This window comes from Colias philodice, chromosome 9, assembly GCF_061535455.1.
Source record: "Colias philodice isolate Cphi_HAF_F1 chromosome 9, ilColPhil1 Martin Lab GWU primary, whole genome shotgun sequence".
NCBI lineage: Eukaryota > Metazoa > Arthropoda > Insecta > Lepidoptera > Pieridae > Colias > Colias philodice.
Genome location: NC_143094.1, coordinates 10245239 through 10260916, shown reverse-complemented (window position 1 = coordinate 10260916; position 15678 = coordinate 10245239). Strand labels below are relative to the sequence as shown.

The following is a 15678-nucleotide window of genomic DNA, read 5'->3' as shown; positions in this document are numbered from 1 at the left end:
ATCTTTCGAGTTGAAATCATGTTGGAATCTGTACATAAACAACATCAAATCATGTAAGGAACCAAGATCGCACAGCACGACCTCTCCCATTCGATGCACATGTTCACGCTGTGATCGTTTCACGGACAATAACATGTATCCTACAGTATCTCTAATTACTGTTCTGTTAAATTCATAAAAGGCATCCTCATGTAAAAAGCACAACCATTAACAACCCATGATTTATCTATACTAATTTATACTTAATATATTTTAAAGCTGAAGAGTTTGTTTGTTTGAACGCGCTTATCTCAGGAAGTACTGGTCCGATTTGAAAAATTCATTCGGTGTTAGATAGCCTATTTATCGAGGAAGGCTATAGGCTATATGTCATCTCGCTAAGACCAACAGGAGCGGAGCCACGCGGGTGAAACCGCCAAGCGCAGCTAGTACGAAATAATTATAGTGCCTTCCTAGTGAAATTACAATACCCCGTAATACCTATTTTTTCGCAAACCACCGACGTAATCGTCAATACTACCGTCGAAACACGCAACGAATTATACCTTAGATATAACTAACTGTTACTTCACTTGAGATAAGAAAATCTATAGGTATTCCTTGTGATTGTCGATAGAAAACTTCCCACAGTAGCAATTTCGTAAAGAACTCATTGTGTGTTATTACCTACTAGTGCTGTATGTAATCGGTTCAATAACTTATATGGCAGTAATCATTTGTTACATAACGTTATACTGTTTTTGTGTCTCGCGTAAGATAAAACTAAATAACGGCTAATAAAACGTTTACTACCTAGCATAAAACCTAGTGTGAAATAATATATTGTTATGCTAAGCTATACTTTGTTCAAGTTTAACAGAATAACCTATAAGACAATATTTACATTTTTTCAGTAATTGATGATCAAGTAATATTAACGATTTTGTTAAAGAAGCAGGTTCGTCAGGAATACTTATCAATCCAACTTTGACTATTTATTGTTGGCATTTGCAATTTAATAGATTCAACATTCCTACTTCAATATATGGTATAGAGCACTTTCCTACAGCATCACAACACCCAAATATTAGATGACACAGATGATTACTCTCACGTTCGCCTCGCTTCGGTTAAGAACATAAATGGACATTGTTATCTGAATGGGTGAAAGTTCGGATGAGAATCGCTTCTTTTCATTATTTACTCTAGAACATAATATAAACACGTTTAACATCGTATTATTTACGAGTCAGGGCCTTATTATGATACTAGCTGTTCTCCGCGGTTTCACCCGCATTGTTCCGCTCCTGTTGGTCTTAGCGTGATGATATATAGCCTTCTATAGCCTTCCTCGATAAATCCATACTAATATAATATTATAAATGCGAAAGTAACTCTGTCTGTCTGTCTGTTACTCAATCACGCCTAAACTACTGAACCAATTTGCATGAAATTTGGTATGGAGATATTTTGATACCCGAGAAAGGACATAGGCTACTTTTCCGCGACCGCTAGTGGGATATAATTTTTCAAATCGGACCAGTAGTTCCTGAGATTAGGACGTTCAAACAAACAAACTCTTCAGCTTCAGCTTTATAATATTAAGTATAGATTATAATATAAGTAAAAAGGTGTAGAGAGGTGAACTTACCAACATAACATTCGATTTTCAAAGACGGCACACTTAAAGCACACATGATTAGACGCCAAAGCAAGATGGCTTGATTCAATTATCGTGAGCGAAAAAGAGACTGAAATAAAGTGGCTGATTAACCACATTTCGACGTGCCATTCCCGGAGTGCTACCAAGTCATCTACACTTTCTTACTTATAACAATTTGAACAAAGATCTTATGTATTTATGGGAAGCATACTTCAGTAGAAAATTGCATTATATTATACAGAATACATACATATTCTTTAAAATAAAGAGGTACTACATATTTAGAAAATTTCCTAGCTTTTAAAACTTTAGAAAATACGAAACATTCTCATTTTTTTAAGCACTTTGAAGTTTTATGTTTTTTTTTTAAACTATTCTCAATTCAACCTCTACAGATAAGAATCTCGACTACGTAAAAATGTCTATTGTCTATTCATAAAGAAAAACATTACTATAGTATTTTTCTACGTAAAAAATTGTGTACTTTTCTTTGTATTTGAGCATAATTTAAAGTATTATACATAATCCTGCATACAAGAGCATTGAGCCGAAGTAACAATATAATAGGATTTCTGAATCAGACGCTGCTAGTTCAGAAATTATTTCGTGGGATTATCTGTTAATACATTTTAAATTGAATGGTTAACTTTTAAGCAGTATAAATACACCCAGTTCGATCAATACTTTTTCAATTGCTGTTCGCGCATAAATTAAATTTATGTAAAATCGCGTTTAAACTTTAATGAACTTTTAAATTATTCCATCGTCGAATGATAAATAGGTAATTTATTTTATAATTATTATCATAAGGCTTTCAAACATGTTGATATCTAGTTCACGCTTCAAATATGTTAAATCCGAAACTAATAACGCTCTATTATTACTTACTAGCTTTCCGCCTGCGGCTTCGCCCGCGTTTTCAAAAAAAAACCCGCATAGTTCCCGTTCCCGTGGGATTTCCGGGATAAAACCTAGCCTATGTCACTCAGAAATGATGTAGCTTTCCAACAGTGAAAGAATTTTTCAAATCTGCCAAGTAGTTTCGGAGCCTATTCAATTCATACAAACAAACAAACAAACAAAAAATCAAACCTTTCCTCTTTATAATATTTGTATAGATAATAATATTATTATTATCCTAGTAACTAATTACTAAAATAAAGTTTGTGAGGATGGATGTATGTATATTCGTTAATCTTCCACGAAAAAACTACTAAACGGATTTCAGCTAGTGAGTGGAATTCCAAATGTTTATTAAAATAAAAACAATATACGGCAACATACACAAAACACGTGTATTATTTCCTCATTACCAAAGGTAAATAATATATCAACTTTCACCAAGAACAATAATTGCAAGTGCAACGACTCAATGTGGAGCAATTAAAATCGCGGATGCAGCATCTAGCGCGTGCGCATCCCCACTATCAAGGAAACAATATAATCTATACTAATATTATAAAGCTGAAGAGTTTGTTTGTTTGTTTGTTTGAACGCGCTAATCTCGGGAACTACTGGTCCGATTTGAAAAATTCTTTCGGTGTTAGATAGCTCATTTATCGAGGAAGGCTATAGGCTATATATCATCACGCTACGACCAACAGGAGTGGAGCCATGGGGGTGAAACCGCGCGGAGCAGCTAGTAGGTATACAATATACTTCATGGTATTAATACTACCATGATTATAGCAGTATTATTTCCAGTGTGCAAAATGACAAATCTATATTGTAGCGCTGTTCGGGTGTTAGCCCACAGCATGGCTGAGTCTGTTCCGATTGCCTAATTAATACGTGTTTACTTTTTAAGTTAAGATAGTCTAAGTTTTTGTTGGAATTAAATCTTTTTTACTTTCTTTCTTTCTTTCTTTCATTGTATACTTAGGTCGTATAGCGCCATCACTTTCCCACACTGGAAATAATATTGCTTTAAGAGTAAGACATGGTACGGGGGCTGTTTATGTAATTAGGAAGATGCTTTACTTTCGCTGTAAGCAAAACAGAGGTGATATAACGTAGCAACTTTTTCGGAGCCGACGGAAACTTATCGGAGATGAATAGATGGGTGTTACGTCTGAGTATAATTACTATTAAATCTCATTAGACATTACGATTAATAGTCAGTCCTTTTTGTTGTACGTCCTCATACTAGCTAGAGATATATTTACGATTTGAATTGAATGTTACTTATTAACTGATTAAAATGTGCTTAATTGTTTCCTTTTATTGCAGAAATCAACCCGTACGAAGTCGGGACAAGCGGCAATATAATATAAGTTTAATGACATCTGTCTGGATGCATTCCCTGGGATTCGAATAAATTGATCCACGTCAGAGCGTTACCCCAAAGGATTTTCACCTTTCATCGATCTGTACGCTATCATTATTAGCATTTAATATCATACAAGATTATAACAGGCGAAAAAAGCCAGTCTGTTACGTTCAAAGTTCAACAAAAAAAAAATACAAAATTGCTAAGCCATATATTATGATGTAATTTCGGACAGAGACATTCTTAACATTTGGGGAAAAAAAATTGTAGAGAAACCAAAACATGAGAAAATAGGGGACAGAAATATTATTATCTACGGCTCCAGCCGTGTCCCCAGACGAGACATGATGACAAGAAGGTGCATGCGAGCGAAGTCACGAGCGAAAAGCTAGTATTTTCCTATTAGTTCGTTTCATATTTCGTATTATTTAAATGTAACTTCTCACTTGACTGACGTGGGAAAGTAGCCGAGATGTTCGATAAAGGCACAATGCACGTGACTCGATTCATAATACACAATACAGTATTGACCACTGCAGTTCACGCTCTTGCAAATAAACGTATTCATAACAATAGTATGAATGTATTTTTATTGTGCTCGTTATTACCAGTATTACTTTAAAATTAATTTACTATACAATGTTATTAGGTAAGTTTTTATCGTAGGCGTGCACTAAGAAAATATTTATGGAACAAAATCCATAAGGGGTAAAAAGGGGAAGTGCGGTAGTTTGAAATTCCGTTAGTTTACAGCTAAACCACCATAATAAGTCCCTAACAGAAAGCTGGTCATAAATAATTAACATACATATTAACAAGATTCCTTTAACAGTATTACCAACAATCCTTCTAAGCATCTCCAGGAAGTAAGATGGCATCGATAGCCGATCTCATTCCTAGTCTCATCGTTCCAGGAACACGGCTAGAGCTCATGCTTTACAGGACACGGCTAATTATATCCGTGGCTCCGCATTCCCAACATACGTACTCCTGTCTACAAGCCGCGCCTGACGATTTATATCATCTGAAGGGAACACGATGTATTCAGTTACAGCGTGTCCTTTTTTATTGATCAAAATAGATGAGAAATGTGAATGAAGTGGTGAAAGATATGGCATTTGTTATGATCTGATAGGTGTTTAAAACAAATCATTTGTTACGAATAAGAAAGGGTCCAGACAGATGTTTTTATATTGATTATCTTTTATTATATAGACACGTTTTCTTTGCGGTACAAAACAGAGTTTTGTGGATTTTATAAGTGCAAAATAATCTCATGATTGATTTTAATTCTATTTATCTATTAACCGTTTACAGTCAGCATACGTTAACACAATAATTCTCTAAACACGTCCCTATAAAGGCAAGTTCCGTTCTATTTCAATACAAGAACAATCCCCAGATTCAACAACACAATAGGAGATTGTGCACATTCCTAGAGCGTCACATGCCGACTAACCATGAAACATCCACAGTTCTACCATAGTATAAAGAGACAAGTAGGCCGACTTCCGGCGTTTAGGCGCGCACTGTACCTAAACTCGCGAGACGCAGGGTTATCACTTGTCACATTGATATTTTAAATTATATAAACAAACATCGACAGCTCACAGCAATGGCGCGGCCCCATCGCGGCCCTCACGAGAACGGTCCATGAGAAGGAACCGAGCGTCGTTGTGTGCGTGCGTCAAGCTTGCGTACTTACATGAACAGGGGGGCGTGGCCAAGCGCTCCGCATACATACAAACGGCGCGATGTACCTTTGTTCAAAGATAACTTACTTTTCTCTTTATACTATGGTTCAACTCACTATTGCAGTTGCAACATAGTTGGTATCGCAATAGCTCAGTCGAACGTCGATCGAGAACAATCGTAGCTTTTCAAGTATTCCCTAACGGCGAAAGCGACAATGAATATTTAGCCAAAGGAAAGTGTTTTTGTATTCCGTAAAAGAGCCGATTACCCATTAGTGTATACAACAAATCCTGATATAGTTACGGAGAATTTTAATCGAAAAAAGAAATCAAAATGCTAAATTGAATTGTATGGATGTCACACATGTATGGAATGTAAGTACATAGTTTTAACGACGAATACTTATAATAAAATATGAACGTTGATTCTGCCGTATGCCTACGTGTTTTATAACTTTTTACGCCAGAACCACTGAACTTATTTATACGTACCTTGATGTACAAATTGAAGAAACCTTACAGCAGGATATGGGATACAACTTTGAAGGGTGTGAAATAGGTGTCGTTAATTTGTATTATGTATATTGTTAGATAAGAGAGGAAAAAAAGACAAACAGATTAATGGCATTATATGTAGGTATATAAACTGATTTACATTAGCGTGTATGTGATTTACGTAAATTACGGCTTCTGTATCGATTAACTATGTAAGTAGGTACATTGTAAAACCAAGGATAAAACGTACACAATAAATTTCGCAAAACATTTGTATTCGAAGAGATGTCCCAAACATAATGTTTGTAAATTATTAACCATTTTATGGAATAGCTTACAATTCTGTGAGATGGATGTAAGTACATAATTAAAGTACATAAGATTTACATATTATATATCTATAATCTACATGTTTACTTACTACACACTTTGTTTCATATTTATTTTCATTGTTGTATTTCAGCTAAACCAGTATCTATATTAAAATTGGAAGTAAGTAAAGTAAAGATAAATTGTAGCAATTTTACCCACAATTTATATAAAACGAAAAAAAAACAATAACAAATAATTTATCCAACTTATACATCTTACCTAAAGCTTTTCCAATATTCCATTTGGTTCGAGAAGTGCTCTACCCGCGAGCGTCTTAACTTCAGCGAAACAAAAGCCTTGAAAAGATCTAGTATAACAAAGTTATAGTGCAAAATGTCACCACACAATGGATCACTGAACTTCTAAATACGATATTTTCTAACAATACGTTATAAAAGCTATATCGCTACGGGAAGGCGCGTAAAGGCCGCGACAAAGGGTAATAGGTTCCTTCCTCGTATGCACTGGTATGAGTTATGATTTTTTTTTTCATATATGGCTATAATAATCTAATATTACTCGAGATATTTTTAATTAACGTGATTATTGTTATGGAACCTTCACAGTCTTAGTTTGCAATACTAATTGGATAATGACGCAAATAGCACATGGCAGTGCATTCGAGTTTGTACCGTAAATTTATCCTTCTTTTATTATTATTTTTTTATGATAAAGCTTTTGTTTGTTTGCTTGAAGGCGCAATTAACCTCTTGAACCAGGGGTCGGATTTGAAAAATTATTTCAATGTTATCGAGTAAGGCAGGCTAGGACCATTTCCTATTGGTCCTACTGCTCCTGCAGGGGCCGTATTATGACCTCTTATTCCCAATCAGTTATAGTATAATATGGCCCCAGAGCAATGTGGGTAAAACCGCGAAGCACAACTAGCCAGTTTGTTTTTAAAAAGGATTTATAATGCGTTTTGATTTTAATGATCATTTCATCTTCCCTGCCATAGGTACATTATTGTATTTGGAGTTTGCATGAACAGTAGGCGATAAATATCAACCTACACAAGACATACATACATCAGAACAATGGAAACAAGAGAAAGTTAGGAAAGACGTATGTATGGTAAAGACCTAAAATTTATGTTAATATATTCTAAATTTAATATTACGTACTTATTATTTTTGACTCAATTTCTAAGGATATTAATAACAATTTTCAATTAAAGAACAATTTTGGAAATAAGCTTACGTTTTTTTTCACAATTAATATAAATTATAAATAAATACATAATTAATTAGCATGGCCACAAAATTTAAAACTCTTTGACACCGTTTAAATGTTTGTTTAATGAATTAAAGATGCACTAACGGGGATTTCTTAATTATTATTCATATATTTTCACATAAGATAATAATAACTTTACCGAAATGGTAATGACGTATATTGTAATTAGAATTTATATCAGTACTTTTTTTACTTTCTTCAAATAGGTACCTAGTGCAAATTATTTCCGTTATTAGTAAAAAACGCTCAATATTATAATTTTTTTCTGCTGTTATTCAATTTTCCACAAAATTTTGCGAAGATCCTTGCAAAAAAAATAGGGTAGTATGTACATGTTAAAAATTAAAATATGAACTGGCAATTTTAACGGAATTTTAGCATCGCGCTAACGTTTCCGTGTTGCAACTATGCCGAGTTAATTAAAGCTGTGGCCTGAAATAGATCTAATAAGCGTGTCTTTGTTTTTTACCAACTAAAACTAAAAACAAGAAGATCTCAACAGCATGTCTTGTGGCATCTCGTCAGTCACCACGCGTGTGTAATGTGCCATGAAATCGCTTCCACTCATGCGACGTATTGCTTATTTCGGTGTCGTAAACATTTATTGGCGACTTTTTGGGGTATTTTTTATCTCGTTCTGAATATTGCTTCGCGTAATGTGGTTACGGTGGACTCGATCGAAAGTTATACAGGTATATTTTATACACTCGTCGTAAATATTATTTGGGCGCGTGTTATAATTTACAGTTATGGTGGAGGCGAAAAAAAATTACATATTTTTCTATAGGTAGGTAGGTATTCAAAAGAAATTGAGGAGTTACAAATATCAAAATCGGGCGGGGTGACCAAATAATGTTGGGAAATATGATGTTGGACACCTCAATTCAAATATTTAACAAAGCCATTTTTGCCAAAGAAAAAATTGTTTTAAACAAAAACATACTACAAACGTGGCTTGATTATTTTCTAAGCAAATCTATATCTTTCAGCTAAATAAATGGCCATAATTTAAAGATTTTCTTTCCTAAATCAACTTATCTCAAATGGCTTGACCAATTTTAAAGACTCATTTCTGTTAAAATTCACTAGGTCTGTGGATTGGTTGTTAATTATTGTTTATATCCTTTGGTACCTACCTTCTCTCTAAATTAAGTAAATATTAAATTTAAAGTTTCATCATGTGTAGATTATTATAATTAATTGAAATTAATGAATTAAAATAATTGTAAATAGGTATTTACCTTAATCAATTGTAGATAGGTATGTAACACATTACCCTATAAAGAAATGCTGTTATGTATCCATGTAAATATGAGCATTGAGCATACATTATTTGGCATATTAAGTATTTACTAGAACAATAGCATACTAAGATTTCTACTGTAATATGTAATCATATAACATTAACAGTTGCTTCAAAATTTATTGATGAACTTTAATTTCATTTCTCTGCAGCCTTTATTTTAATCGACATACTTAATTAATCCGTCAGTCCTCGGATCACAGACACAATAGAAAATCTATTGTGTCTCGGCCCGATCGGGCCACTCAGTGGTCAATGGGTTAAAAATACCATGGTAGGTATTAAAAATTCTATTGATCCATTATTGAGTGTTTCCAAATACCTTATCCTCCAGATTTATTATTAGTTTATCACTATACATAGTGGTAACGCCAATATAATTAAAATAGTAAATGTAGAAATTAAACGTTTATTATTTGTGTGGTGTGTTCCTTCATCCTTCCCTACATACGAGCACAACCAATCATCGCGTGGTCACTAACCACGTGACACGTCCAGTAAGACGTGAACGCGACGTTCGTGTCGCTGCAGTCAGTCGGGTTCGCTCCGTGCCTTCGCGAGGTTCGGGACTCGGCCACCGCCGGAGAGCTTCCACGAGGCTCTCTAGATCATCAGGCATTGTGCCCTTGTAACATCACCGGGGTATCCCGTGCCCCGGCCCTTGGTCGCGCTCACCGCCGCGTGTGTGTTTGTGTGGAGTGTGGGACTGGACGCCGTTCTTGCCCGCCGCGAGCTGGAGGACCCTGACCGCGTGGCGGCGCGTGTGTTCTGGACGCTACTCCCTCCGACGAGGTACGTGCCGTATGATCCTGTCTATCCCTCTTTGCTAACACCACGTAGATCAAAATACAGTCCACTTTCATATCGAGAATATATTTACGTATATTTTTATATTGGCGCGACCATTGAGTGGTCCTTCGAGCCGGATAGTAACCATTGTTTGGTCATTCCGTATAAAGCCTGATGATTCCACCGCCCTTGTTAGGATACTCATTGTGTAGGACCTAATAAGCGATTAGTAGTATCTTCAATGCGAAATACTATTTAATATACCGCATATAATAGAACGACAATGCGTCTTCTACTATTCATATAAAATATATTTTAAACCCGCCCTTATTAGGATACTCATTGTAGGCCCTAATAAGCGATTTAATAGTACATTCATTGTGAAATAACTATAATATACCGCATAGATCGACATTGCGTCATCTATTATTTTTTGCTTAAAATATATTTTATTCCGCCCGTAACATTAAGTTACGCGTATATTATTATTAAAATAGTTAATTAAAACTATATTCATATCGTTTATCCGCAGTTATAACGCTAAAATCATTATAAATCGAACATATTTCATCATATTTATTTATCCGCTACCCGCGCTCGTAATTTATAACGTTATCTAGGTCATTCCGCGTCCCGCGATCCGCTGTTATAATCCAACCATATTGAAAATTCATACTCGGTTCATATTACGCTTGCGTCGCTGACCTACTTTATTTAGTCGTATTACTTGTTATTGTAACTTGTATTGTAACATTCTCTGTTTGAATATATACTTTTGTTATTAAAAATGCCGCCTAAGAAAATGACTAAGTTACCTGATAGTGACGCTTCGGATGTTAATGATTCGGAAGATATAAATGATTCGCAGTTATCCATGTTATTAGCTAAACGCGAAGTTATATTCGAAATGGTGCAACAAATGTATGATTTGTCTTTAAACGTTCATAACAACGCCTCGCTAATGGAAAGTTTCCTTGACGAGTCCGCGCAGATAGAATCATTACGTGAAAGATTTGAAAAGTGTTTAGACGAATACAATACTCGCTTATTATTATTAACACCTACCGCGAAACCTGATTATAAAAGCCTAGTTGCATTCGAGTCTTTATATAGCAGAGTTATAAGAATTAAATCGCAATATTCGCAACCAAGTCCGTCACACGGAGATATTAATAATTTGCATAAAAATAGGCCTAAATTACCGCCTATCGAATTAGTACCATTTTCGGGTGATATTCGCTCATTTCCGCTGTTTCTTTCGAATTTTGAATCAGTTGTTCATAACAATCCCGGCCTTACAGATGCCGAGCGTTTATATTATTTACTAGGTAAATTAACGGGGAAAGCCACAACTGTTATAGCTGGTATAACCCCCTCCGCTGAAAATTATAATTTAATATTACAAACTTTAAAAGATAAATATGATGATAAACGTATGTTAGTTTCCGCGTATTTAAATCAAATGTTTGATTTTAAACCTTTGCATTCTCCGTCCGCAACAAACTTTGATTTATTTACAGATAACTTTGTTAGCGCAGTGCGCGCCTTACAAAATATAAAGTTAGATAATATTACAGATTTAATGATTGTTCATATCGCGTTGAAGAAGTTAGATTCAGATACTGTTCGCGCTTTCGAGACTAAGTTTGGTAGTGAAATGCCTACTTTTGATAACTTAGTTCAATTTATTCAAACTCGTGCGAAGGTATTAGAACGCATTCATCCTTCCACAAATTCGGGAATAAATAATCCGCCTCGAAAGAATAATAATTATAACCGCAGTTCAAATAATATTTCTTCCGCACCGCCTAAGACGTATCAGTCTTACGTAACAACCGCTAATTCCGCTTATAGTTGTCTTTGTACAAATATTACGCATCAACATTTATTTAAATGTTCGAGTTTTCATAAAATGAGTCCGCAGGAACGTTTTAAATACGTAAAGGATAGAAACGCGTGTATAAATTGTCTCAGTATTAAACATCGAGTTTCTAGTTGTTCGTCTAATTCTAATTGCCGCATTTGTAAATTAAAACATCATACGATGTTACATTTGAAACGCGAATCTTCCATTCCCGCGCCTGCGTCTCACCCCCCGCCGCGCAACACACCGCCGCGGCCGTTGCCTGCGCCGTCACCGCCGTCGGGCGAGTGCGTCCGCTCCGACATTGCGCTATGTACCGCTAGCTATACAGCTGATACTGATAACGCATTTCAATGCAACGCGCCCGCGAATAAACAATGTACTATTTTATTATCAACCGCTGAAGTCGTATCTTATAATTGTAAAGGCGAACGGCTTGTTATTCGCGCGCTTTTAGATTCCGCTTCGCAAAGTCACTTCATTACGAATGAATGTTGTGAACGTTTAGGTATTAAACCGCAGAAAACCGAACGTACTATTATTAAGGGGTTCGGTGGTTCAGAAAAAATTATAAATAGTAATTCCGTAAATATAAAATTTTATTCGCGTCTTGACAACAACATATCTTTTAATATTTCACCGCTAGTTGTTGATCATGTTACGGATTTACTACCTACCGCTGTTATAGACACTTCTGTCTTATCGCATATTTCGCATTTACCGCTCGCAGATGAGAGTTTTGGTACGCCAAATAAAATCGATTTATTAATCGGTGCTTCTCTGTTCCCTCATCTGCTTCTCCCCGACGTAGTTCATGCATCTCGTGACTCGTCGGCGCCCGCTGCATTGCGCACGGTGTTAGGCTATGTAATAATGGGTTCAGTACCCACCATACCTAACATACATAAACCGCCCTTGACGTGTTGTCACGTTCAAGAGACCGCCGCTATTGACTCATTAGTCAGGCGTTTCTGGGAGCTCGAGGAGCTTCCTACCGCACCGCCCGTTCAACATCCCGATGATGTTGAATGTGAAGAATATTATAAATTAACTACAACCCGCGATCCCGTGAGTGGTAGATATATTGTTTCGCTTCCATTTAAGGATGATTTCTACGCTCTCGGTGACTCATTTAATATTGCCCGCAAGCGTTTCATGTGCCTCGAAAGAAAGCTACAGGCTTCACCTAAATTAAGGTTGGCATATGATGACGTCATAAAAGATTATCTAACGAAAAATTATATTTCACCCGCGCCTCCGTATGATCCGCGTGACCCTACACCTATTTATATTATACCGCATCACGCTGTTCTGCGCGAGGATAAATCGTCGAATAAGCTGCGCATGGTTTTAGATGCTAGCATGCCAACTTCTGGAAGCCAGCGTTCGTTGAATGACCTTCTGCATGTTGGGCCGAATTTACAAGGCAATTTGTTTACAATAATTTTAGGTTTTCGTCTCCACGCGATTGCCATGACCGCCGATTGCCGCCAACAGTTTCTGCAGATATTCGTGCGTGAGTTTGATCGTCGTTTTCAATGTTTTTTATATCGTTTCAGCCCGCAGGATCCGCTGCTTCTTTATCAATTTAATCGAGTTTGCTTCGGCATCAAGTCTAGTCCTTATCATGCACTGCGCACGGTAAGACAGCTCGTAGAAGATGACGGCGCGAAATATCCGCTCGCGAGTGGCATTGCGTCTTCCGCGTTGTATATGGATGATATCGCCTTCTCTATTCCCACGGAATGTGAAGCAGTTTCCGCGTCGCAGCAGCTCATCGATTTGTTTAAGAGAGCTCAGTGGGATCTTATTAAATGGAATAGTAATAGCAAAAATGTGTTAGATAATCTTCCCGCTTCGCACAAACTTTTACCCTCCGCGGTGGAGTTTGATAAGACCGTGCAACATAAATTACTTGGTCTGCATTGGTCTACTGTTCATAATTGTTTTTATTTTAAAATTATCGCATCCGCCGATGTGATGTGCACTAAGCACTCCATCTTGTCAATTACCGCCCGTCTGTGGGACATGATGGGCTTCGTTGCTCCCACAGTCGTGTATAACATCCCATCAAATAATTTCTACCATGTTTCTGGTATTGAAAATCCCGCTGACATTCTTTCGCGTGGCATTACGCCACAAAATCTCGTACCGCACCCTCTGTGGTTCCACGGACCCCAGTGGGCTCGTTCGGACCCATCTGATTGGCCTCTTAGGAGTCTCGATGGTGAGTCTATTGCAGACATTCCCGAACGAAAATTATTAGCGCACACTGTGTGCCCGCCTATAAAGCATTGCGCTTTATACGATACCGCCCTTCGCGTCTCGTCGCGTCGTGTATTTTATATTTATAGGTTCCTTATATTATTAACCCGCCGCGGTCTTATGATGACCGTAGAGGACCTTAATTTCGCTGAGAATAAAATTATTCCCGCCCTGCAAAATAAATATTTTGCAGAGGAGTATTATAATATACTCTTTTATAAATTTTATTCGCAGGCTCTCAACCGCTTGAGGCCTTTTATTCGCAACAGACTTATCCTTATCGGACGTCTATGCGATTCCGCCCTGGAATGTGCACATGAGCATCCAGTGATATCACCGCGCAATGATCACATAATTATGATCATTGACTATTACCATATTAAATATATGAATATTATAACGCATTTGTTTCGTGTTATTTTAATTACCGCGCTTTTATTAGCATTACCCGCGCCTCAAGTCAAATCTGATCGCGTCAGTTTGCTTGATAGGCATTCGCTACTGGACAAGTTAGTTCAGTCGTTTTGGAAACGTTGGAGAATGGAATACTTACACGGTTTGCAGGTTAGGCAGAAATGGAATACGCCTTCCACACCTATTACTCCTGGAACGGTCGTGGTTGTGATAAATTATAATACACCGCCCCTAACCTGGCGTTTAGCCGTCGTAGAGAAAGTACATCCTTCAAAGGACGACGTCGCGCGCGTTTGTACAGTTAGAACCGCCAAGGGAACTTACCTTCGCCCGGTCGTTCGTTTATGTCCGCTTCCAAGACAATAGTTATACCGCATTAGTATATTACCGCAGTTAGTTAATTTTAATTTTAAGTTTTTGCACCGCTTTCGTTTATAATTTCTTAGTTATAATACCGCCGTGACTTTAGGAATTTTTTTATACCCCGCTCGCTTTACGCGATCCTAGAGTCATAGAATTTGTTAGTTGTAATACCGCCGTGACTTTAGGAATTTATATACCCCGCTCGCATTACGCGATCCTAGAGTCATAGAATTTGTTAGTTATATTTCCGCCGTGACTTTTAGGATTTTTTATTATCCCGCTCGTATTTTGCGCTCCTAGAGCCATAGAACTTGTTATTTATATTACCGCCGTGGCTCTTAGGACTTTATTAACCCGCGCGCATTATGCGATCCTAGAGTCATAGTTTTTCGCTGTACCTTATGATTGGTTTTAAATGGTGACCCATTTAGGGCGGGTGGATATGGTAACGCCAATATAATTAAAATAGTAAATGTAGAAATTAAACGTTTATTATTTGTGTGGTGTGTTCCTTCATCCTTCCCTACATACGAGCACAACCAATCATCGCGTGGTCACTAACCACGTGACACGTCCAGTAAGACGTGAACGCGACGTTCGTGTCGCTGCAGTCAGTCGGGTTCGCTCCGTGCCTTCGCGAGGTTCGGGACTCGGCCACCGCCGGAGAGCTTCCACGAGGCTCTCTAGATCATCAGGCATTGTGCCCTTGTAACATCACCGGGGTATCCCGTGCCCCGGCCCTTGGTCGCGCTCACCGCCGCGTGTGTGTTTGTGTGGAGTGTGGGACTGGACGCCGTTCTTGCCCGCCGCGAGCTGGAGGACCCTGACCGCGTGGCGGCGCGTGTGTTCTGGACGCTACTCCCTCCGACGAGGTACGTGCCGTATGATCCTGTCTATCCCTCTTTGCTAACACCACGTAGATCAAAATACAGTCCACTTTCATATCGAGAATATATTTACGTATATTTTTAT

The 15678-nt window shown here is 37.4% G+C and overlaps 1 protein-coding gene across 1 annotated transcript in view; it reads right to left on the bottom strand.

The window, feature by feature from the left end:
• corn (microtubule-binding protein cornetto) overlaps positions 1-15678 on the bottom strand; it is a 59446-nt gene that overhangs the window by 43046 nt on the left and 722 nt on the right. The gene's annotated exons all lie outside the window — the stretch shown is intronic.